Source organism: Girardinichthys multiradiatus, chromosome 11, assembly GCF_021462225.1.
Source record: "Girardinichthys multiradiatus isolate DD_20200921_A chromosome 11, DD_fGirMul_XY1, whole genome shotgun sequence".
Lineage (NCBI taxonomy): Eukaryota > Metazoa > Chordata > Actinopteri > Cyprinodontiformes > Goodeidae > Girardinichthys > Girardinichthys multiradiatus.
Window position 1 is genome coordinate 2,490,277 of NC_061804.1, and position 23,858 is coordinate 2,514,134.

At 39.8% G+C, this 23,858-nt stretch overlaps 1 long non-coding RNA gene across 1 annotated transcript; it reads right to left on the bottom strand.

Moving 5' to 3' along the window:
- Window positions 1–3,380: 3,380 nt before the first annotated feature.
- On the bottom strand, window positions 3,381–23,655 carry LOC124876807. Its single transcript, XR_007040378.1, has 2 exons — window positions 23,564–23,655; window positions 3,381–4,360 (listed from the first exon to the last, which is right to left on the bottom strand). It is a non-coding gene; the product is annotated as an uncharacterized LOC124876807 (long non-coding RNA).
- Between the last annotated feature and the right edge of the window lie 203 nt (window positions 23,656–23,858).

Sequence of the window (23,858 nt, forward strand, 5' to 3'; positions counted from 1 at the left end):
CATAAAAACCTTTTGCAAAAAGACGATGGATACATTTTCTTCTATGGGATGTTGATATTTGTAGAAAAAAATTTAATTGTTACATTTAGTGGCATTCTTTTGTGGAAATTCAATGCAAATATTACATGAAATGTTATTAAGAGCCATTGTGGAGGTTCAATGAGCCACTTGTATCTCCAGAGCAGTAGGCTGCAGATCCCTGACCTAAACTGACAGGCCAGCCATTGGGAACCTTAACCAGAAAAGCAGCAAAGGGGGGCATCGTAACTCTGGAGGTGCTGCAGACATCCACAGCTCAGGTGGAAACATCTGTTAACAAGGCCGGTATCAGTCTTGCATGTGGTCTTTATTGAAGAGTGGCAAGAAGAAAGTCAGAAGAAGTCCCACCTCACGTTTTTCACAAGCCATGTAAGAGACACAGCAAACACGTGGAAGAATGTGCTCTGGTCAGGAAAGGCCAAAGCTGAATGTTTTGGATAAATCTAGCCCCTTCTGCAATAAAGATGAACCCACAAACCTCTGATTATAAGTGACCATCTTCATATCATAGAAGTTGATCCATAAAGTTCACCTGCCCTGTGTGCTTTCAGAGCAGGCAGCTGGGTTTGTGCAACCACAGAGGTATGATTTACCGCTCGCAGCATTCACCTGAGCAACATGCATAAGACATATGTTTGTTTTTCACTGTACCATTGTGGGTTGAGCTCTGCATGTAGGCTGTCCAAGTGCATTAGTCTTTTACAGACAAGTAATAGTTATTTTGCATGATCCTCACATTTTGTTAACTGGATCAGATTCTGCTGAAATAAAAATAGGAGAAAATAATTACTACACTTATTACAAAATCAAGTAAGACTCAAATAGACCTAGTTTTTTCAAATAAAGAACAATGAATACTGAAGTCATATAATTTCTTATCTGGACTGTCTGATCATAATATGATTCTAGTAGTGAGAAAATCTAAAAAGCCAAAGTATAACATATTAACAATTCAAAAACATAATATCTTCAAGGTGGATAATGAATTAAAACAAATTGATTGGTGCAATACTGTAGATGAGAAGGATGTGCAAAGTTGGTAAAATATTGTAAACTTATGAATAATGTTGAAGGGATTATTTCCAAGTTTGTAAAAAAGTGGTAAAACTGCAAACAAAAACTTCTTCCATGGATTAGTGAGCCCATTAAAAAACTCATGAAGCAGAGAGACCAAGCTTTAAAACGAGCAATTAAAAGCAAGTTATTTACCGACATGTCAATTACAAAAGATTAAGAAATCGTGTTATTAGAGATTTAAGAAACTCAAAAGCAAATTTCTATATTTCAGTGATTACCAAAGCTAGAGGGAATTCATCTGTATTGTTGAAGACAATTAATAACTCAGCTAAACCGTTAGGGGAAGTCTCAAATTTACAAGTACTTAGGATAAGGGAGGAGCTTGTAAATGATAGAAAACAGATAGCTTTGAATTCAATACTTTCTTTGTTAGATCAGTGGAAGACCTCTAAAGAAATTCACAATCTAAGTATTAATATAGAGCACCAAAGTACTATTAATTCAATTAATAGTTCCGTCTCACTTCAACAAATGACTGCATCTGAAGTATCATCAGTAATAGATAAATCAAACAATAGTTACTTTTTACTTTCTAAAAAGAAATAAATAAATACTGGTAAAATCTCTTACTCTTCTGATAAACCTTTCTTTCAAAAATGGTGAGTGCCCAAATGATTGGAAACAGTTGAGAAAATTACCAGTTTTCAAATCAGGAAAGTAGACCAGGTATGTAATTAAAGACCAATCAGGATTTTCCATTTTTTCGAAGTATTAGAAAAGATTGTAGCAAACCAGTTTATGTCTTTTTTGCAGCTCCATGACATACTACATCTTTTACAATTTGGTTTCTGTCCATAATATTTTACCAAGACTGCAAATTCCTTTTTCATTGAGCAACTTAAATCAACAATTGATGGCAATTTAGTTGGAGCAGTCTTTTTAGATTTAAAAATGCTTTTGATTTGTTAAATCACGACATTCGTATTCATAAATGATCCATAATGAATCTTGGTGAAACAACTCTACAATGCTACATACTTGGAAAGTAGAAAACAATGCGTAGTAATTATTGAGGAAAAATCTTCTTTTCTTGGTCCACTTCTTTTTATGTTATATATAAAAGACCTACCTAAAATCTGTCCGGATGCACGATTTTAAATGTATGCAGATGATACAGTGGTGTATGTGAGTTGAAAAAATATTCAGTTCATTACTGCACAACTACAATAACATTTAGAAGTGGTGCCATTATGGTTTAAAACATCATGTCTCATTATTAATGTTAGTAAAACAGTGTCAGTTTGCTTCTCCTCTAGGGCTCATCCTATGGAGGAACTGCACTTAAAATTCAATGGTCAAGATACCATGCAGGTTGAGGAGGTGAAATACCTTGGTCTCATTCTATCTAAGCATTTAAAATTTGAGAGTCATATCAAAAACGTTGTAAAACAGAGAAATTACATCTGGATAGTTTCAGAAGGATTTGAGATTGTTTGCCAATTTCTGCTGCTAAGGTTTTTATGCACGCTATAATTTTCTCTCAGTTAGGTTACTGTTTAACCTCCTGGTCACAGGCATCAGCCACAACAATCAAACCACTGAGAATGATCTATAACAGAGCCTTAAAGATTATGGATAAAAAACCTATTCGAATACACCACTGTTTGGTTCTGCAGAAATTAAACACAGTAAGCCTAGAAAATTTTATAAAGCACTGTAATTTAAAATTAATGTATTAATGTCTGTACAAATCATTCTCTTCTGTTCTCAGTGAGCTCATAGTTCCACTCAGAGCAGGGGGCTCCATAACACGAGGAGCCTCTAGTGGAAACTTTAAAGTGCCACGGAGAAAAACATCTTTTGGACAATCAGCATTTTCCATCTAAGGCTCCAAACTATGGATCTCTCTGAGCCCTGAACTCAAACTGAATTCACATTGGAGACATTTTAGGTATGATCTTAAGAGTCTTAAATAGAAGTCAATCATGTGATCACCATTAACTCATTGTATAATGTTTAACGCTTTTTATTGAATGTCTTCACTGTGTGTTTAACTGTATTTTTGTTGTAAAGGCCTTCTAGGGACGAGCATTGCAAATCAGCTACAGCTACAAATGCTATAGTATATGACATGTTAAATGTATATATTTGTCCCTGTCAAATAAATAAACATAAATTTGAAATCGTTAAAATACTTTTGCAGACTTGCTCCAGTAATAGCTCATCAAGCTAATTAATGGTGGCAGTGAGCCAAGTTAATCCATCCATCCTCATAATACAAGTTAAAAGTCCAGCTGACCCAACAGAAATTTGACAAAATTGGCCAGAATTGATCTTCTTTAATAAATGATAAGATGGTTGACCTCTCAAGAACCGAGCAGTGCGTATTGCACATGGTCCCTGGTGCCGAAGCATGGATAAATGTTGTAGAAAATGTTATTCTGGCTGCTTATAAGTTCTGTTGGCAAGTAATGAAAAATCAACAACTGATCTGGTCCATCCTGAATTTTTCCAACCTTAAAACACTTCCGGTTCTCCATCCCACACATTTTCCTGTTCCAACCACCTTGTGTCTCCTTTGCCTGACTCCCCTAAACTCTCAGGGACAAGATTTGCGTGGAGGAGCAGACAAACAGCGAGCTGGCGACAGACATGCACACTGAGATTTGAGATGTCACGCAGAAAGCTGCTCAGACCGGCAGACAGTCAGACGGTTGGGCTGGCAGACAGGCTGGCAGTGGGCGTCTCTCCGTTAACGAGGCCTGACAGCTTCCATGCAGGCTCATGCGGCAGTGAAAGGGAGGATCAGGCCAGATCCAGAGCGTTTGATGTCAGGGTGGTGCTTGCGTTTGAAGTGCCCCGCTCATTTTGCCTCTGTTTGCTTTTTAAAGCCCTGTTGTGTCAGACGGTCCCTCTCTGTCCTGCACAGGAGCAGTCAGACCCTTACAGTAACTCACAATGACAGTGAAAAACAAAGCACCTGCATCTGCCCGCCAACACCGACAGCTGGTACTCACACCACTTAGCTGGATTGTTAGATTTCCCAACATTCTTGTTGTTCTGGCACATACAAGCGCCTCATTCTTTGCTCTGCAACCGGAAAAAATACAACTTCTTTTTTGAAATTTTGGTTTAAGCCAGGAAATCCTGGGCTGGCGTGCCAGCTTGGACGTGGTAACCATTGTCTGGCCACTCGCTCACTGCCTCCATTGATGCTCTTCATCCAGCTGTAAAATCTGGTTTGGGGGTAACATGTGTGTGGGTTGAGGTGGTCTGGATGTTACAGGGGCGGGTGTTGCCCGCTCTGAAAACAAGATGAAAACAGATTGGGTTAGACAGAATAGGCACTGATATTGGAGGGATAAAGAAACATGCCGTGTTGGCTTCCTGTGAGCTGAATCCCTCATCTCCCTATCTGTCTCTCTGTGGGTCCCAGCCATTGGTTTTCATGGTGCATTTCCCCTCGTCCACTGTGGATATTCTGCAGCTTTAACAAGGGGGCAGATTAGCATAACGGCCTCTGCAGGAGCTCTGTCAGCATTAAAACATACTTCCTCTGGAAGTGGTTTTCTGCATAATCTGTTCCTCCCACCACCACTATAACCCCTCTTCCCTTAGTCCTTGGTGGTAAACAGCCCCTTTCTACATCTTTCATGCTTTATCTGTCCTGACGTCCTTAGGCTATACATCAACCCGATTTAAACTTAAAATACCACTACAACATAATCTTTATCCAGTTTAACCAGATGATTTAATCTGTTTTATGGGGTCTCTGGTTGAAATCAATGTTGTGCGGGGCTGTTTAGATCAATTTTGCCTGTGCTGGATTGAAAGCTGACATTGTGAATGCTGGCATACTGAAAAATAAGTGTTACATCAATCTAAATGTGAGGAAATAAAGGAGATTTTGAGGAAAATCCAGTCATGCCGAGTAAGTATGTGGGTTGCTTTTGGTTCTGAGCAGTGCATGTGTAGTGGGATCAAGGGTGTGCAAATTCATTGAGTTCTGCTGTGTCAGGACGGTTACTTTTTGCTGTGAATTGACTGTTTCTTTTTATCTATTCATTTGATATTAAAGGATCAACTGATTTTTCTGACAATGAAATTTCTAAATTTCATCTGTTGTTGAGGCTAATTATGATCATGTCTTAAACCATTTTAACACTTTTATCTTTAGATTTCTTTGACCCAGTTTAAGTCTTGGTCGCCCGGACCTTTATGTGTTGTAGTTTGCATGTCCTCCTTTTACATGTGCTGGTTTTCTCTGGATCCTCCGGGTTTCCCCTGCAGTCTAAACCATACGTGTCAGGTTAATTGACAAAAGTGACATGTTTAGTGTTGTGAAACTCTGGCGCTGGGAAGCTCTCTTTGTTTAGGAGGCAGAGAATAAATGGGTAAAATAAAATAAAAAACATGTAATAAAAATACAGGCTATGAGCAGATTTTTATATTTTTTTATATTTATACATTTTTAATTATGCTATAAAGTTAAAGCTTTGGGGTTAGCTGTGTTGGAATTATGATTATTGATTAATTAATCTTTATCAATAATTATAATTTAAAAAATCATAATTTGACAAAATTAATTTCTTAACCAAAATCCTCATTTATGAATCGAGACCAGAGATGTCTTCTGGTGTTGTAATTGTGGCTCAACGCCTCTGATAATTACAACCGTTAAATACTCAGTAATAATTACTAACTATTACCAGAGATGTCACTGTTTAATCAACCGTTTCTGCCAAAACGTGGGGAACTTCAACCTTATCTTGACTGACGAATCACTTTTGCACAAAATAAACACAAACGACTTCTCTTTATCTATGTGAATATTTATTAAATCACAGCCCTGATACACTCACTCTTCCGATTTAATAATCTTCACCTACTCAAATATGTAAAGTTCTACACAGAAAGAGTAAAATATCTAACTAAACAAAATAAAGCAAAACAGCAAAAATGATAATATGACAAAAGGGGTGTGGTGGTGAGTGGAGTTTGGGTCGCAGCTCCAACTGTAACTCAGTTCTACTCAGTCATAAAACCTCCCCCAACTCTGCGAGGTGAGCAGACAAAGCGTTATAAAACTTTAGGCGGCAAACTAGTAAGCAGTAAAGTTGGAGACAAAGAAAATGGTGAATTTCACCATGAGGTTATTATGACAGTCCAGTTACACAGCGCACCTGCGCACAGGTGTTTGCACGGTAAAGACACACTTGCGAGACACGGCGGTCTCCGAAAGTACCAGCGAGATTCAAAACAATGACATGCATATACAATTCCGAACACATTAGACTCTAAATGACAAATCTCATCGCACTAAAAATCTCCTCTATTCCTAATAAAGAAATAAAATAAAATAATAAAAGGATGTGTTTTACTTTGTTGAAGTCTTCCTTCTGAGCAGAGTTGAGAGAGAGGAAGGGGAAAGTTGGAAGTTAATGTGCGTCCACAGTTAACTTCAGGAAAAGCGGTCAATCTTCGTCCTCTGGCCTCCTTGGCGAAAGGGAAAATATGATCTGACCGTCAGCAGTCGACTAGGACAAAACAAGGTGGCTCCTTGAAACTTCGTGGTTTTTTAGTTACGTGTTAAGCTCACGTCTTCGATCGGCAAAGTGAAATTTCTGGCCTTCTTATTCCAGAAACCTCAGTTATGAATTCTTCGTTGGCCAACGAGAGAGAATAAATGAAATCCACTCGGGACTCTTCTCCAGATGATGCTTCAGTTGCGTGGTCACCGCGTCACGGTCTCCAGCTGAAGGGGAGCCCTCAAAATGGGCGCCTTCCTATATAGCGTTTTGTGACGTCGGACTTGGGACGCCCCGTCATATCAGTCGTAGTGTCCGATGGGATTTGTAGGAACGGACTGTCCTGGATACAAAATGGCCGATGATGTTGGAGAGGCACAGTGGCGTCCAGTAACGTGCAAATGGTCCAATATTCAGCAAACAAGTGGTCCAACAGCTGGGATTGGTGTCTTTTGTGGTGTTGCTGAATTATTAAATCATCTATTAGTTCACCAAATGCTGGAGGTTTGGAGGTTTTCCTAAAATTATCTTTAAATCATTAATCTCTAAAAATTATCTTGGAAACTGAAACATGCAAACTGTGTGAAGTTTCCATGTTCTTCCCTTCCATGGACTGGTTTTATCGGTGTTATCTGGTTTTCTCCCACAGCCCAAATTGGATACATAAAGCTTTAGGGTGACATAAATATCTGTCAGTTACAAGCTGGAATTGGTGTAGTTTCTGCTTCCAATCCCTCTTTGAATCTTTCACTAGAAACAAAAGATTTGATAATAAACTTTGTAAAAGAGGTACCAGATTTGTTGAAGATTCCTACAGTCATGATAAATCATGTCTTACATTTAATATGCTGAGTTTGCAGGTGTTCACTTTCTCTGGTTTTCTCCCTCACTCCAAAAGCATGCTGCCAATAAACTGTCCTAAATGTAAGGATGAGTCTGCAAAGTATGAAACCAGCAGAGCTCATGATTTTAAAGTAAACAAAAAACTCTCATGCTGAGTTTTTTATTGTTCTTGTCGGAATAAATCGAGTGGCCGTGTATCGGTCATGATTCCTGTCCCTGCATGTGCTGTAGCAACAAATTAAGGCTGGAAAGGTCAGATGGTAAACAGGGGCACACTGATGTCTTTAGTTGTTACATCCGCCATCAGGCTTCATCTGTGCAGCTGCTGCCCAGAGCAGATGAATGGGAGCTGCTCAGCGTCTAATTTGTACTCACAACAATAAAATACAGCCTCGCCTTTTTACTTAGCATTGGACTACACACTGACTTAGACTTTTATTTGCTCTTATTCTTCCAAACAGTAGAGGAAGAAGTCTGTAAAGCTAAAATGTGGTGAAATAAGGAAGAAAAAAACACTCAAACTCACTTTTCTTGTGACAGAAGGAAACGTTATTGGAAATAAGCTTCTTTATGTTTATGCATCAACTTGTGATCTTTAGATAATTGAACTGAGTAAATTGCTTGGGGTGTTTTATTGTTTTCTATATATTTGCCTTGATAATTCATGACAATTAATTCATAATAATTAAATCTAGAGTTTAGTGATGCGACAATCAGAGATTTGGACCTTGTCAGTGTTTCTTTCTTACTTTAATGACTACAAATTGCTGCACATTAACTTTTTTTCTTTTAATAGAGCCCTTTGTTAAATTGTATTGATATTTTAAACTGTACTCTATTGTTTGGTGCATTCCTGAGGAGCTTTTTAAATCTTTTCTTTGTTTTTGTGATGCTTTGTTGTGGATAAAAGGCGTAATAATCTGTATTTATCTCATTTACTGCAGTCAAATCTCTCTTGGAGCTGTGCATCACAAAAAACACAAAAAATAATGTTTTAAATGTTTTTTTGTCATTTGGACCACTTTAGAGTAAGATTAAATGTTAATTCTGCAATATATGTCCTCCTCAAACATGTATTAATTGATGCTTCATGGATTGTAGATTATTTAAACCACCATTTGCAACATTTGAAGACATTATTCTATAAGGAAAAACAAAGATGTGGGTTTTTAGTGTTGTCAAAGTATTGCCTCGTTCTCCTGAAACCAAAATCTATTTTTCACTGAATGAAACGTTAAATCCCTAAATATCTCCATTCTTTATTTTTTAAGCTGATACTTTTTGCTTTCACTATACTCATTTGGCACACGAATTTGGGTCAGGAAACATGTATGGTTCTGAAAGCCATAAGATAACATTCACACGTATGGAACATACACTTACAGTCCCAAACAACATCACAACTGTGAACATCTCAGAAAGCACTGTTCAGTTTATTATCTGACACGGCCGCCCACCTAAACTGACCGGCCGGGATAGGAAAGCATCGATTATAGAGGCAGCTTAGAGGCCCATGCTTTCTCTGGAGGAGCTGCACAGATCCAAAGCTCACGTGGGAGAATCTGACAACTATTAGAGGCCAAAATCCTACAGATGGAGTTTAAATTAAAGGATATCCATGTGCTGGAATGGCCAAAGTCCAGACCTAAATCTAATTAAGAATTTGTAGTAAGACTTGAAAATGTATTTTCTCCTTCTGATCTGACTGAGTTTGGATGTTGAAAAAAAAATTGTTTCTAAAGCTGGTAGAGACACAATGAAAGACCCGCAAGGATATAAAGTACTGACTCCAGGGTTCTGATGATAAATGCACTCCACACTTTTCAGATTTTTCTTTGTAAAACATTTTTAAAACCTTGTATGATGTTCCTTCCAACACACAATTATTAATGGAGACTGCAGAACGTAATAGCACTGCAAGGTAAAACTTAAGAACCATGGATGAGGACGTGAGTAAGTAGAATCAAAAAAGATTTAAAAACTACGTGTATTTTGATAACAGTTCCTGTGTGCTTTATTAACAAATACATGCATGCTGAGGCGACTCTTACACATAGATGCTTGTGGCGGACAGATCATGCGGAGAGCCAGGACTTGAGAGGAAACAGACTTGAGAAAAAGGCGGGGTGCATATTTTTGGATTTCAGATCGGGTTTCCGCCTCTCAGCCTGCAGCACCGGATTGGTTTGATTGCAGAAACAACCTTGGGCCAAATCTAATTAGGACGTTATTCACGGCAGGATGTGAGATTCGTGTTTCAGCATGACACGCTACATCTATATCTTTTGGTGGTCATCAGGAGGAACCCGAGGGTGTCTAGGCACCCTTTGCAGTGTCTCAGATACAGTGTGATGAAGAGGACAGGTAGACAGGAATGAAGTCCAAAATGAGTTTAATGTAATGTGAGAATAAAATGGGTATTAATCATTGAGTGGAAGCAGCACATTAGGGTGTTTGAAGTGTAAGGGGTGGGAACAGAAACGGCACACTATAACCATCTAGGAGGAAGACAAGGAATTTTCTTTCCAATTTTCAAGTCATACTCTCTAGAAGGGTTTAATCACACCTAGAGCAACCAAAAAAAGCCTTAGGTGAAAACTTCACAATGTCTGAAACTTAATTCAGTAAGAATTTCAACCTTGAAAACTCAAACTAGGTACTTCACCAGGAGGGAAGTTTGGAATGAACTCTGGGAGTGAACATGAAGTCAATTAACTTAGTGGGTGATACCTACAGCCTTTGGAAAATAAAGTAATAAAAAAGGAAAATAAAAGGACAAAGAAAGTAAACCCTTGTTGCTTCCCTTTAAAGGGGAATTAGCAGCCAGGTACAGATAATTAAATTCAGTTTAATAACTGATCTCATTGGCCACCCCTATAAAAGCTAAGGTTTTGGCAGTTTTCAATGCGAAAGTGGAAAGATATCAGCCATCACCTTCATGAAGCAATTGTAGCTGCCTATCAATCTGGGAAAAGTTGCAAGGCAAGTCAAAGTCATCATCCTACACTGAGTAAGATTATTAACACGTTTGCAGCCACATCATCTGGTCATCTTGCAGTCATTGAGCTGATCATTACCTCCTCAGTTTACCAAAGTATTTTACAGTCAACATGACCCTATCTGTCTGACAGCTAAAGCTGGATAGAGCACTAAATCTACACCAGAGTGACAATAACACCCCCCGAAAATAATCAAAATGCTGTGGTGCGACCTTATGGGAGCTGTGCAGGAAGAAATGTCTGTGAACCTCAGTGAGCTGCAACACTTTTGTAAAGTAGAGGGTGAAAATTCCTCCAACATAACACAGCCTACTCATATTTAGTGTGTCAGAAACTTTGAGATGTCCGAGCTGGTTGCTGACAACCTGCCTATATGACATGAAAAAGGACAGAGTAGAGTCAGGTACACCTAACTATTAATGGGTCTGAGACCCCTTTCTCTATATTCAGCCATCGTCACTACATGTTTACCATGCAAGGTCATGGCGGGCTGATGCCCATGTCCAGCAGTCATTGGGTGAGAAGTAGGGTATACCTTGGTCAGGTCACCTGTTCATCACAGGACAACATGGAGACACACAAGACAAACTACCACATATACACACACTCAGAGACCAATTAACCTAACCCGTGTTTTTGGACTGTGGGAGGAAGCCGGAGAGAACACTTGTATGCAAGCGGAGAACACGCAAACTCCATGCAGAAAGTACCCTTGGCCAGGATTCAAACCCAGAACCTTCTTCCTGCAAGTCAGTGTGACTTACTCAGCGTTCCTTGTTTCTGCCTCTTGTACAGACAAATACATCAGTTTATTGGCACTGGGAAATGTTTTCTCATCCCTTTCATCATCTCATCCATTGCATGTTGGAGCACAGATGGCAGCGTTCATATTTTGCAGTAAGAGATAGGATGTTGCTGCTGTGGTTTCGAGAAAAAAACCTGAGTCCAGCACGTCTGAGACCGAGACATAACCAAGACCTTGAAAATGCGGTCTCAAGCACCATGGCATATTGATTTAGAATAAATTTGAAGTTCAAACTTGAACTAATGTGCATAAATAATTTTTTTCTCTTGTTTGTGCCATTTTACTGTAAATTGGAGATAGTATGTGAATGCAGGATTTAGAGTGTCTAATTTAAGCTTGGAGCTAACTCATTGGGCACAGTTTGGTGTCTTTGCTGCTGGACTCGTCCACATCCTGACAGAGACGGCTTGCAGGGACAGGAAGCTGCATCACAGAGCCGAAACTTCCTGAGGATCTGTGAGGGATTTGGTTTTGTCCTTATTTAATTCACAGACCTGTGGCTCGGCTGAACTGCTTGAGTTGAACCTTGTTGTCAGCTGCTCATCACTTCCTCGCAGAGATTACTGGACCACCCAGACATTAGAACAGTGGTGGCCGGACCATCTAACTTCCCACTAAAACTGGCCTGTGACTGGAGCGGTTTGCTTGCAGTGTGACTGCACTCTGGGGCAGCGTACCAAAAACAGTAACAAAGGATGAGACATAAGAGCACTGCATTTGAAACAATACTGAAACAATCTGTTGTAACTGTATGACTTTGTTTGGTCCGGTCTAAAATAATTTCTATGTGAGAGCAAATCAGGCCAACTGAAAGTGTGAATTTTCTCATTTTTACCGATCCTTGGGCCGGATCAGCAGTGTGAATGCACCCTGTTTGCTCACTTGTTGGACTGAATCTAGATTTATTTCAGATCGAAAGGGGAGAGGGAGTGAGATTTTCAAACTTTTCTAAAGCAAAATGAAGCAAAGATGTTTCCTATGGAAACGTCTGCAAAAAAAGGTTTGAAAGTGGTTTCCTGAAAAGTCATGTGACCAATTAAGCTGCTGTCATTGGTTCCTAATGCTTCTTTTTTTAAGTATTGTATCATTCAAAGTGATAGATGAAAAAAGGTCAAAAAAGATTTTATTGTCTGCGAGAAACCTGGTACCATAGAATCCAGTGTCCTGCAGCTTGATCCAAACAGATTCAATACACTGATTTTTTTTTTTTTGTAAGATTGTGTTTTTATAATTATTAAAACACAACTACTTTACGTTTTGCAGCACTTTTTAATTCCCCTTGTTAACGAAACAGGTGCACAGCAGTAATATAAACTAGGAGTTTAAAGTGCAGGTGTCACCAGACGTGGAAATCCTACTCAGCAGACCGTAGCTTATGAAGACATGTGACTTCTACTCTAAGGTTGAGGTCAAAGGTCAGAGTTTAGCTGCCTTTGCATGACCTGAAGGACCTCAAAATTCATGCAGACCAGACTTTAAGCTTCACTCCTGTGAGGCACAATCACATGGGAGGGATAAAACATTTAATAAACTGTCAGGCTTGAGAAATATTTCAAATTGTCATAATACGTATGTGTAGTAGTAGTAATTGTACTAGTAGTAGTATTGTGGTTTTCAGCACTTAAATTACATGTTTGTTGTATAAATATCTCAGTTTGGCCTGTTAAATAAATTATTAAGCATGAAAGTGAAAACAGTTTTCTTTTAGCCAAAACAATGCAGAGTGAATAATTGTGAGATCTGATCATTATTTTTGCTTCTCAATATTTTTCAAAAAGTAAAATAATCTCCTTCTTGATATTAAAGTTAAACCTTTTAATCAACTGCAACATGTTTGCCATCATTTTAGAGCCGAAACAAAAATGAAAAGATTAATATAAGGTTCATAAATCCATATATTGTTCCTTAAACATAATGCTATGTATTTTGGCCACTTTTGGCCACTTTTAAGTATTTGGTTCACCTGCCGTCAACTCCAACCAACGACCAGTGATTGATGCCGTTTTGAGCAGATAAAAGTATTTGTAAGAATCCTGCCACTGATTTGGACCACATGGGAATCCTAAAACAGCTTGTGGTTACTGTTTATATCTTTTGAGCTATAGCTCTGCGTGCATCTCTGCAGCCTACAACCAGACGTCCCCCTCAGTGGTTCTTCTCAGGTCTGAGCCTTGGGGATCATGAGACCTCAGTCAAAGGTCAAACACACCAAGCTCACCTTTCTGGGATACCAGCCTTTAGGGTTTGAGGAGCCATGGACTGACCCAAGCAACAGGAGCAGACAGATAAGGCAAATCTTATATTGGATTAATCGTTTTCCACTTTTTCTTGGCTTGCATTTTATTTTATTAATGGAATTACTCACATCCATTGTTGTGAAGAGTTTTTGTTATTGGTCGAAAAATTACATTGATATTCCTTGAATGTATGACGGATTCTCCCATACTTGTGCAAAAATGAAAATGTTTGTTAATAAATTACAACAGCTAGTTGGGGTCACTAGAGGTTGCAAAAAAGTACGGTAAAAATGGCGGTTAGGTGTTAAACTTTGAAAGACGTCAAACTGAGGGACTGCTGAGGAACACGGTGTTGTTTCACTTTCTGAAGAACAATTCTGCAGCACTTTTATACATTTAATTTACTGCTGTTTGAGATGAAGACCTCCCAGCTTCAGTCTGTATGTAGTATTGGGCCTCATAAATGGTTTCCAGGGACATTTGACCTCCAGGTTCAGAGATCAAGGTTCAGACAGTTCTCACTCACCTACCCCGCCTTGATACTGGGGACAAAGCTCACATTGAGTCTAAGGACTGGAAGCAAGAACACTCTTAAAGTGTCTTTCAATGTTTTAGTGAATTTTCTGTGGCAGAGAGAAAATAACTGTATATTTTATGACTGGACAGAGAACTGCTGTTCTGTCTGTGGAACCTTACCCAGGCTGTGGTCTTCGTCTTTATGGTTTCACCATAAACAGAGCCCTTTTATAGGGTTTAAAGATTCACTTACACTTCCTGATTCAGGTGATGTTGATAGAGTTTTTCAAAAACTAAAAAAGTAATCTAAAGTTGCTTGGGTTTATCAAAAAGAAAACAAGTTATACAAAATTGCTTGGCTGACGAAACAAAAAGCAAAAGAGAGATCTAAAGTTGCTTTGGTGTTGAATTAAAAGCATAGTGAGCGAAGTTGCAGGGGTAACATGTCCAGAGGGAAAGTGGTGAAATAACTCTTTAGCAACACTCAGTCTGTTTCTGGGGTTTCCAAGAAATGTTCCCCAGCAAGAACCGAGGGAACCCCAGCAGTCTGCCTTGGGGTCTCTTTTCAATGAGAGGTGAGGCACGTTGATGTCTTTATTTCTCATCTGTTCTTAAATTTCTTTACATCAGGGCATGATGGGTTGCTTTTTGAAATCTTTTTGCCTACTTCATGTTGCCAGACATGTTCTATTTAAGTAATTTCTTGATTCTCCACATTAGCCAGTAATCAGGTAGCTAATGAAATTGAATCTTTACTCTCAACCCTGAATATTTCTGAGTAAGCATCAGAATGCGTGTCATCTCAGATCGGCAGGGAGAAGGATCGGTTTAAGTTCCTCAAACTAGAAACTAAAACTATTAAAGTTCTCAGCCTGATTGCAAGCATTTATAGACCAACAGCATCAGTGTAAGGGATTTTTGAGCCTGGACTGTTAGGTTGGGATTCATAAACTCACAGGAGGAGTAATATCAGTTCATCAGTTTTGCAGTTTGCACGTTAATAAGTATGCAGATTTTAGTGTAAACGTTTAGATCAGAACCATATCAGTGGTCTGTCAATCTTTCTAACCTTTCAGTAAAAGACTAGGACCAAGATGCAGAGAAAATATCTCCTGCACATTCAACTCTCTGCACAATGGTTTCTTTCATCCAGACCGATGACTGCGGAGGTCTGACCCAGGTCGAGACCCACAGACCTTCCACTCTCAGCCTTCAAAACAACAGCTGGCGCAGAGAAAGCGCGGGAGATAAGGGAGGCCAGGAAGGGAGGAAGACGAGGGAGTGTGAAAAACGGAAGAAAATGTGGAAAGGAGGTTTTGAAGGGTGAAGATAGAAGCCGATTAATTGCTAAGTATTATCGTCTACAATGGATCCAGGTATTTTTGTGTAGGAAGACTGGGTTTTGCTGCATCGGTTATCTACACAATAAATCATATTAACAAGGACAGTGCTGTGAAAAAGTATTTACCACCCTATAGATTTCTTCTGTTTTCATGTTGAAATGGTTTAGATCAACAAACAGTACACAAAATAACCTGAATACTAACAAAATGCTCTTTAAAACAATGATTTGAATGTATTAGGAGAAAAAAGCTGGCTTGATGTGAAGATAATTACCCTCTAAACCTAATCGTTTGTGCCACAATGCCATCAACTGCTGATTAGTGTTTTATATCTCTTTGGAGAAATTTGGACAACTCTCCTTGACACATTTTTTTTTTTTTTCCGTTTCACCCACATTAGAGGGTTTTCATTGTACCACAACATCGCAGGTGGATTTAAGTCCAAACTTTGACTAAGCCAATCCAAATCCTTCCTTTTGGGTTTTTGAGTCATTCGAAGGTGGACTTGCTAGTGTCCTGCTGTAGAACCCAGTTACACTCGAGTCTAAAATAAATGACCACAGATGGATTTCCTATTGAAAGAGTGAAAAAAAACCAACACATAAACTAAAATAGAAAGTAAAAAAGCCTCTGTGTGTGTCTGCATAGTGACCACCCAGATGCCATGTTTTGTCTCCTTCTTATTGTTGACGCTTGAACTTGTAGCTTAACTGAGACGAGAAAACTTTTTCTCTCTGTTCTTATATTTCTTTAGATCATGACATGATGGCCGCCGCTACAGAGCACTGTTCACTAAAACCAGCCGCCATAGAGACAGTTTCTTCCCCCAGGCTGTTTCTCTGTTGAACATTTAATAGAGTACAAAACAACAGCAGGTTGGAGGGGAGTTCCTGCCTCAAGTGGAGGAGTTTAAGTATCTTAAGGTCTTGTTCACGAGTGAGGGAAGAATGGAGCGAGAGATCGACAGACGGATCGGTGCGGCTGCCGCAGTAATGGGGGCGCTGTGCCGGTCCGTTGTGGTGAAGAGAGAGCTGAGCCGAAAAGCAAAGTTCTCAATTTACTGGTCGGTCTACGTTCCTACCCTCACCTTTGGCCATGAACTTTGGGTCATGACCGAAAGAACGAGATCCCGGATACAAGCGGCTGAAATGAGCTTCCTTTGTAGGGTGACCGGGCACTCCCTTAGAGATAGGGTGACGAGCTCGGCCATCCGGGAGGAGCTCGGAGTAGAGCCGCTGCTCCTCCACATCGAGAGGAGCCAGTTGAGGTGGCTCGGGCATCTATACCGGATGCCTCCTGGACGCCTTCCTCGGGAGGTGTTCCAGGCACGTCCCACCGGGAGGAGGCCCAGGGGACGGCCCAGGACACGCTGGAGGGACTATGTCTCTCGGCTGGCCTGGGAACGCCTTGGGCTCCCCCTGGAGGAACTGGAGGAGGTGTCTGGAGAGAGGGACGTCTGGGTGTCTCTGTTGACTCTGCTGCCCCCGCGACCCGGTCCCGGATAAAGCGGAAGACAATGAATACGAGTACAACAGCATACAGATGTTGCAAATGCACGTTTTTATTTATATATGTGTATATTTGTGTATTGTATACAGTACAGACCAAAAGTTTGGACACACCTTCTCATTCAAAGAGTTTTCTTTATTTTCATGACTATGAATATTGTAGCTTCACACTGAAAGCATCAAAACTATAAATTAACACATGTGGAATTATATACTGAACAAAAAAGTGTGAAACAACTGAAAACATGTCTTATATTCTAGGTTCTTCAAAGTAGACACCTTTTACTTTGATTACTGCTCCACACTCTTGGTATTCTGTTGATGAGCTTCAAGAGGTAGTCACCTGAAATGGTTTTCCAACAGTCTTGAAGGAGTTCACAGAGATGCTTAGCACTTGTTGGCCCTTTTACCTTCACTCTGCGGTCCAGCTCACCCCAAACCATCAAGATTGGGTTCAGGTCCGGTGACTGTGGAGGCCAGGTCATCTGGCGCAGCACCCCATCACTCTCCTTCTTGGTCAAATAGTCCTTACACAGCCTGGAGGTGTGTTTGGGGTCATTGTCCTGTTGAAAAATAAATGATGGTCCAACTAAACGCAAACTGGATGGAATAACATGCCGCTGCAAGATGCTGTGGTAGCCATGCTGGTTCAGTATGACTTCAATTTTGAATAAATCCCCAACAGTGTCACCAGCAAAGCACCCCCACACCATCACACCTCCTCCTCCATGCTTCATGGTGGGAACCAGGCATGTAGAGTCCATCCGTTCACCTCTTCTGCGCCGCACAAAGACACGGTGGTAGGAACCAAAGATCTCAAACTTGGACTCATCAGACCAAAGCACAGATTTCCACTGGTCTAATGTCCATTCCTTGTGTTCTTTAGCCCAAACAAGTCTCTTCTGCTTGTTGCCTGTCCTCAGCAGTGGTTTCCTAGCAGCTATTTTACCATGAAGGCCTGATTCACACAGTCTCCTCTTAACAGTTGTTCTAGAGATGTGTCTGCTGCTAGAACTCTGTGTGGCATTGACCTGTTCTCTAATCTGAGCTGCTGTTAACCTGCGATTTCTGAGGCTGGTGACTCTGATGAACTTATTGTCCGCAGCAGAGGTGACTCTTGGTCTTCCTTTCCTGGGGCGGTCCTCATGTGAGCCAGTTTCTTTGTAGTGCTTGATGGTTTTTGCGACTGCACTTGGGGACACTTTCAAAGTTTTCCCAATTGTTCGGACAGACTGACCTTCATTTCTTAAAGTAATGATTGCCGCTAATTTTTCTTTACTTATCTGCTTTTTTCTTGCCTTAATACAAATTCTAACAGTCTATTCAGTAGGACTATCAGCTGTGTACTGTATCCACCTCCTGCACAACACAACTGATGGTCCCAACCCCATTTATAAGACTTGAAATCCCACTTATTAAACCTGACAGGGCACACCTGTGAAGTGAAAACCATTTCAGGTGACTACCTCTTGAAGCTCATCAACAGAATACCAAGAGTGTGTGGAGCAGTAATCAAAGCAAAAGGTGGCTACTTTGAAGAACCTAGAATATAAGACATATTTTCAGTTGTTTCACACTTTTTTGTTCAGTATATAATTCCACATGTGTTAATTCATAGTTTTGATGCCTTCAGTGTGAAGCTACAATATTCATAGTCATGAAAATAAATACAACTCTTTGAATGAGAAGGTGTGTCCAATCTTTTGGTCTGTACTGTATATGTATATTCTGTAATGCAAAAACAAAACCAGAGCAAAGTGTACCGGAGTCAAATTCCTTGTTTGTATGTACGAACTTGGCAATAAAGCTGATTCTGATTGCGATTCTGATTTGTTACCTTTTAGGATCTTTTGGCCTATTTCATCTCCAGACAGGTTGGGGCAGGGGTTCACCACTTTTTTACAATAGGGCCTTGTTGGTTTGGATTTCTAGTTTCCCTTAAAAACAGCCTTTTGTGTTTACCCTGGTTTGATGTCTGAAAAAATTACCAATCACACAAAAGCAAATTAACAGATGTAATATTTTTTTACAGCATGGTTAAACAGAAATGTAATTAAATCAGTGAATGAAAATATAAACCTTTAAAGTTTGTGCCGACACCATTGAGGGTAAATTTAAGAAGTAAACATTTTGTTTATGCATTTTCAGTTTGTATTTAAAATGACCTGGTTTGCATCCATTACCATGTATGTAACCAACGGTTTTCAGGGCATCAAATGGACCAAATTTCCCCCAAATTTTACACTATTTTTTGCACATATTGAAAAAGAAATCTGAATATTTACACACACACACACACACACGAGCATCTTTTATTGCCGAATCATCCAGAGGAGTAAACTGATTCCCACCAACATACAGTCAGTCATTCAGGAATCTGACAAGAAAGTGAAAGTTGCAGCTTGTAGTTTAACATCGGATGGAAAAGATTACTCACGAGGAAAGAATCAAATGAGCTCCACAGCACATAAGGTGCACACACAACCCCACTAAGAGGAGAAAATACCCAACGCTTTCAACGCAGAGGCAAGAATTAAGCGAAAGAAGCTTGATTCAACTTGTTTCGGAAAGTTTTAATTGGGCCTTGACTGTTTTATTGCCTCCTGAGCTACAGGTACTTGGCCCTGCTTAATTTTCTCAAGTGATGTGTTGACAGTGAAAACAAGACGGGGGAACAAATGCCAGGAGGTATCCACGGATCTGGCTGCACAGCCTCCAAGTCTCCCTGCTTGGCCTGAGTTCCAGCAGAGGCCTTCAGGGAAAAGATGGCTGCTCATATAAAGGATCTGGACTGAAGTTTCTTTAAAAATCCCTGCTGGAATGTCATCTTATGTGGAAACACAACTGGATTTTCTTTTCTATTTTAGCTCCTTAAATTAAATAGGAAACATTATATTTTAAATAGCTCAGAATAGACATTTTCACTGGTATTATAAAATCTATTAGAGTTTGATATTTGGTCACATGAAGAAGAGTTAAATGTGTCTATTCTGTATTTTTCTTTGTTATTCAGCAAAATATGGATTTATTATGCTGTAATAAAGTCAAATATTTAGATTTAAGTCTGTTTTGTGGCACTTTTTCAGTATTAAATTGGAATGCGCCAGAGGGAGATAAACTAGTATATCTGAACTTGTCTCCTTTAGAATAACATCAGTTTGCTTGAACTTACTTGTGCTGAAATGAAGTGGTCGGGATTGAATTATACTTCAGTTGGATTGTTTTATTGTTCTTTGTATGTATTGCATTCACTACTTCAACTTGCCTTTTATTATATTGATTGTTTGAGTGATTGTAGCACTTTGAGATTTTCTGTAAATGTAAAGTACATTAAAAATAAAATGTATGATTATTATTACTGAGATAATTTTAGTTTTCAATGGCTGCGAATTCACGTGCCTTAACCAAGGAGAAATACAGTAAGTATCAGTGCAATAACGCATCCTTTTGTTTTTGAAGGATCATCTTCTTGCAAATTCAGGTCAATCTTATGTGTCTCCATATATTTTGTGCAAGAAAGAAACAGATCATGCATCTATTGTCTACACCCAGTTGTCCCATTTGGAGGGGGTGGGTGTACTGGTGCCTATCTCCAGCACTCATTAGGCGAGAAATGGATACACCCTGGATAGGTCACCAGTCCATCAACACAGAGCAACACAGGACAGACAATCATCCGTTCACACCTAAGTGCAATTCAGTGAGGCCAGTCAACCTAGTGAGAGTACCTGGGGAGAACCCATGTAAACTCCATGCAGAAGCAGCCCAGGTTGGGATTCAAACTCAGGGACTTCTTGCAACAGTGCTACCAACTGCGCCGCCCAGGACCACTTCCTAACAGCAAAAAGAAACGATTTCACAAAACAGTTCTGTCATGAAGATGAGCCCCTCTGTGAGCTGCTTCTGGTCATTCATGAAGTCACAAATCAAGGCGGGGTGTACCACACACAGGCAAGCCTAGTGCACATCAAGCTCACATCGTGGAGCCAAAGGAGGAGTGGAACTCTGCAGGGTCGATGTAGGGAAGAAAAATTAGTGTCGGACAACTTCGTCTCAAAAAGGTGAAAGACAGTGACGGCCTGTATTGCCTAAACAGTTTTAATCTGCTTTCTAGAAAAACCTCTTCTTTAGGCTGAAGTACAGATCTTATCTGCAAGCTATGGCAAATATGGAAAACTATAAATTGTAAGGTTGCCTTAAGAAAAGCTTTCCAAATATGTTACTTCCACACATCTAAAATCCTCCAAGAGATGCACAGAACCTTCATTTTAAGATCCATTGGGTAACATTAGTATGCCTTAGCTGCTGAGTTTGTAAATCGTCACATTTCCCTAATATAAAGCTAAAACACAGACTAGTGACATTTAAACCTGCAAGTAAATCTATTGTTCCCTTGATAAAAATATGTATCAGTCAGAGAAAATAGAGAATGGCTCAGAAGGGAGGGAGGTCCAGGGGTTTAGGTGGAGGTAAAAATATGAGATAGGAAGACAGCAGGGTGAAGGAAATAAGGGAGGTAGAGAGGAAGGGAGAAAATATCCAAACACTTAGGGAACAAAGAGGTATTTATACAGCCCTCAGTAACAGCTGAAAACATCTTCAGGCTCAACTTGCTTGACTAACAGTAACAGTAAGAGAAACATAAACCCTGTAGGCCTTCATCATTTAATGTTCACATTTAGCAGGAAGTGTTTGGGCTCCCTAGTTTTATCCTCCAAATTAGCATTTATAAATACAAATACAAGAAATTCTAAACTTATTCGAAGGTCCAGCAATTATTATGACATTACATCTGTCAGATAAACATGACGCTTATTATTTAGTACGACAGTGGAGCAAAAAATCCAAAATATACAAGCACATGAGGCTATGAGAGCTTCTCACCATTAAAAGAAAGCAAAGCATCAGGTGAAAAACCTAAAACCTCTAATCCTGAAGTCTTTGAAGAAAGGAAGTTATGTTTAAAGCAAAACTTGATCAGTGAGGTGTTTTCCTGCCTTCAGTCGTGTTAAGGAAAAGTTACGAGTTTTGCTAGAAATATAGTGACATACACTTTCTCTCAGTTTCTGTTCAGTCTAAAAATCCCTCTTATTTTCTCTTCTGTCCTCTTATGTTCCGCTGCCTCTGGTTTATTGCTGCAGCTCGTGGTGTTTGCGGTAATTATGGGACGGCATGCAAACATCCAAACGCACACAAATGCATCGCATGCATTCCCCTTCCTGCCTTAATGAGCCAAATTAAACTGTGTAACAGAGGAAACAGGCAACAAGTGTTGCTGAGATGCAGAATCGGAATCTGGTTTCAAAACAAATAAGGAAATTATGTTTGTCATCTCTGAGACAGCATGATAAGTGTTGTATTAACACCACGGACACATGCTGTGCTGTCATTAGTGACATCACATTGGATACCACCATAAGACCATACTGTGTGACCCAGAAGGAATTGAGTCAGAGGTAGAATTAACACCAAGGTAAATGTTGAGTGAACCAGAACTTTCTGAAGCTGAATCATTACATAAATATCTGAGGAATGGGAGTTGTGAGATGTGACCGCAGCAAACATGCAGCGGTTAAAGAAAAATGTTAGTCCTGATGAGAAAGCACAGAGGAAGCAGGGGATGAGGCTGAGGTTTCATGTCAGAATAAACTGCATCGATCATTATCTATGTGAAGAAAAATAACAAACAGCCACAGATCCTTCTCACACCTGCAAAGGAAAAGAGAAGAGAAGCAGACACCCAAAGAAAGTGCTAAAGGTCTGTAGGAAGGGTTGAGTTTGGACATTAGTTTATTAGTTTTGTTTTTAACTTTAGAAGCTTCATAACAAAATGAAAAAAAGCCCAGTCATACATGAGGAGGAGCTGTAGCAAAAGCTCTAAAATACTGGGATGTAAAGGGGTTTTTGCAAGGTCCTTTGGGGTGTATGAACAACGCAGAAGAAACTGGACAAATGCCCCTTTTGCTTGACGAAAACTGGAACATCAATGTTAGTTAATGACTTGATTCGTGATCAATGGATTTATTTTGTCTTTGGGAAATCTGTCTGGAACAGGAGTTTTATGTTAAAGCTGAATCAAATGGGTAATTATCTCCTTAGCATGCAGTTCAGTTCTCCAGAGTCCTGCTAATTACCCAATTATTAGATTCTGGTTTTCAAATTAATTTAAATCAATTCAGTCAGTCAGTCATTTTCTACCGCTTATTCCATAGTGGGTCGCGGGGGAGTTGGTGCCTATATCCAGCAGTCTATGGGCGAGAGGCGGGGTCACCCTGGACAGATCGCCAGTCCATCGCAGGGCAATCAACTAAATCAATTCAATAAAACTTTATTTGTCCCCCAAGAGACAATTTAAAAGGATGGTAAACAGCACAGATAGAAACACAGTCACTAAAAACTCAACAATCAACAGCATTACAAAACACATAAAAACACAGAACAAACAGACAAGGATCACAATGTAATGACTCAGTCACCTGAATAAATATATACATACACACACATATACACATGTGAACAAATATCCATACATACTGAAACACTTATAAGCAGAGACAGATCTAAAGTTGCAGGACACTGGTGTCACAGTGGGGTTTTGGGGTGGACCGAAGCGCAGACAAGAGCTCGGGCGCAGCATTTCAAGCAGTCTTCAGTTTATTCAAAATTTCAAAACCGTTACAAAAACACACTGCAGGTACTGACCAGAGTCTGAATCCAAAACAACTTACTGACAGTGCAGGAACATGGCAAGGACGAGGGTTGCGAGCGTGAACGAACAGGCAGAACAGAATGTGAACAAACAGAGGAACCAGCAAGGAACAAAGAGCACAGACCAACTAATATACAGGGAGACATGAGAGGAGAATAAAGGGCAGATAATCAAAGAGACACAGAACAGGTGTGACAAGGAGACAGGGAGGCTTAAGGGACAGGTGGAACTGATTAACCAATAAAGAGAAACAAAGACCTAAGCAGAACAATAGACTAAACCAAAACATAAGAAATCTAGAATAACCAAGAGGT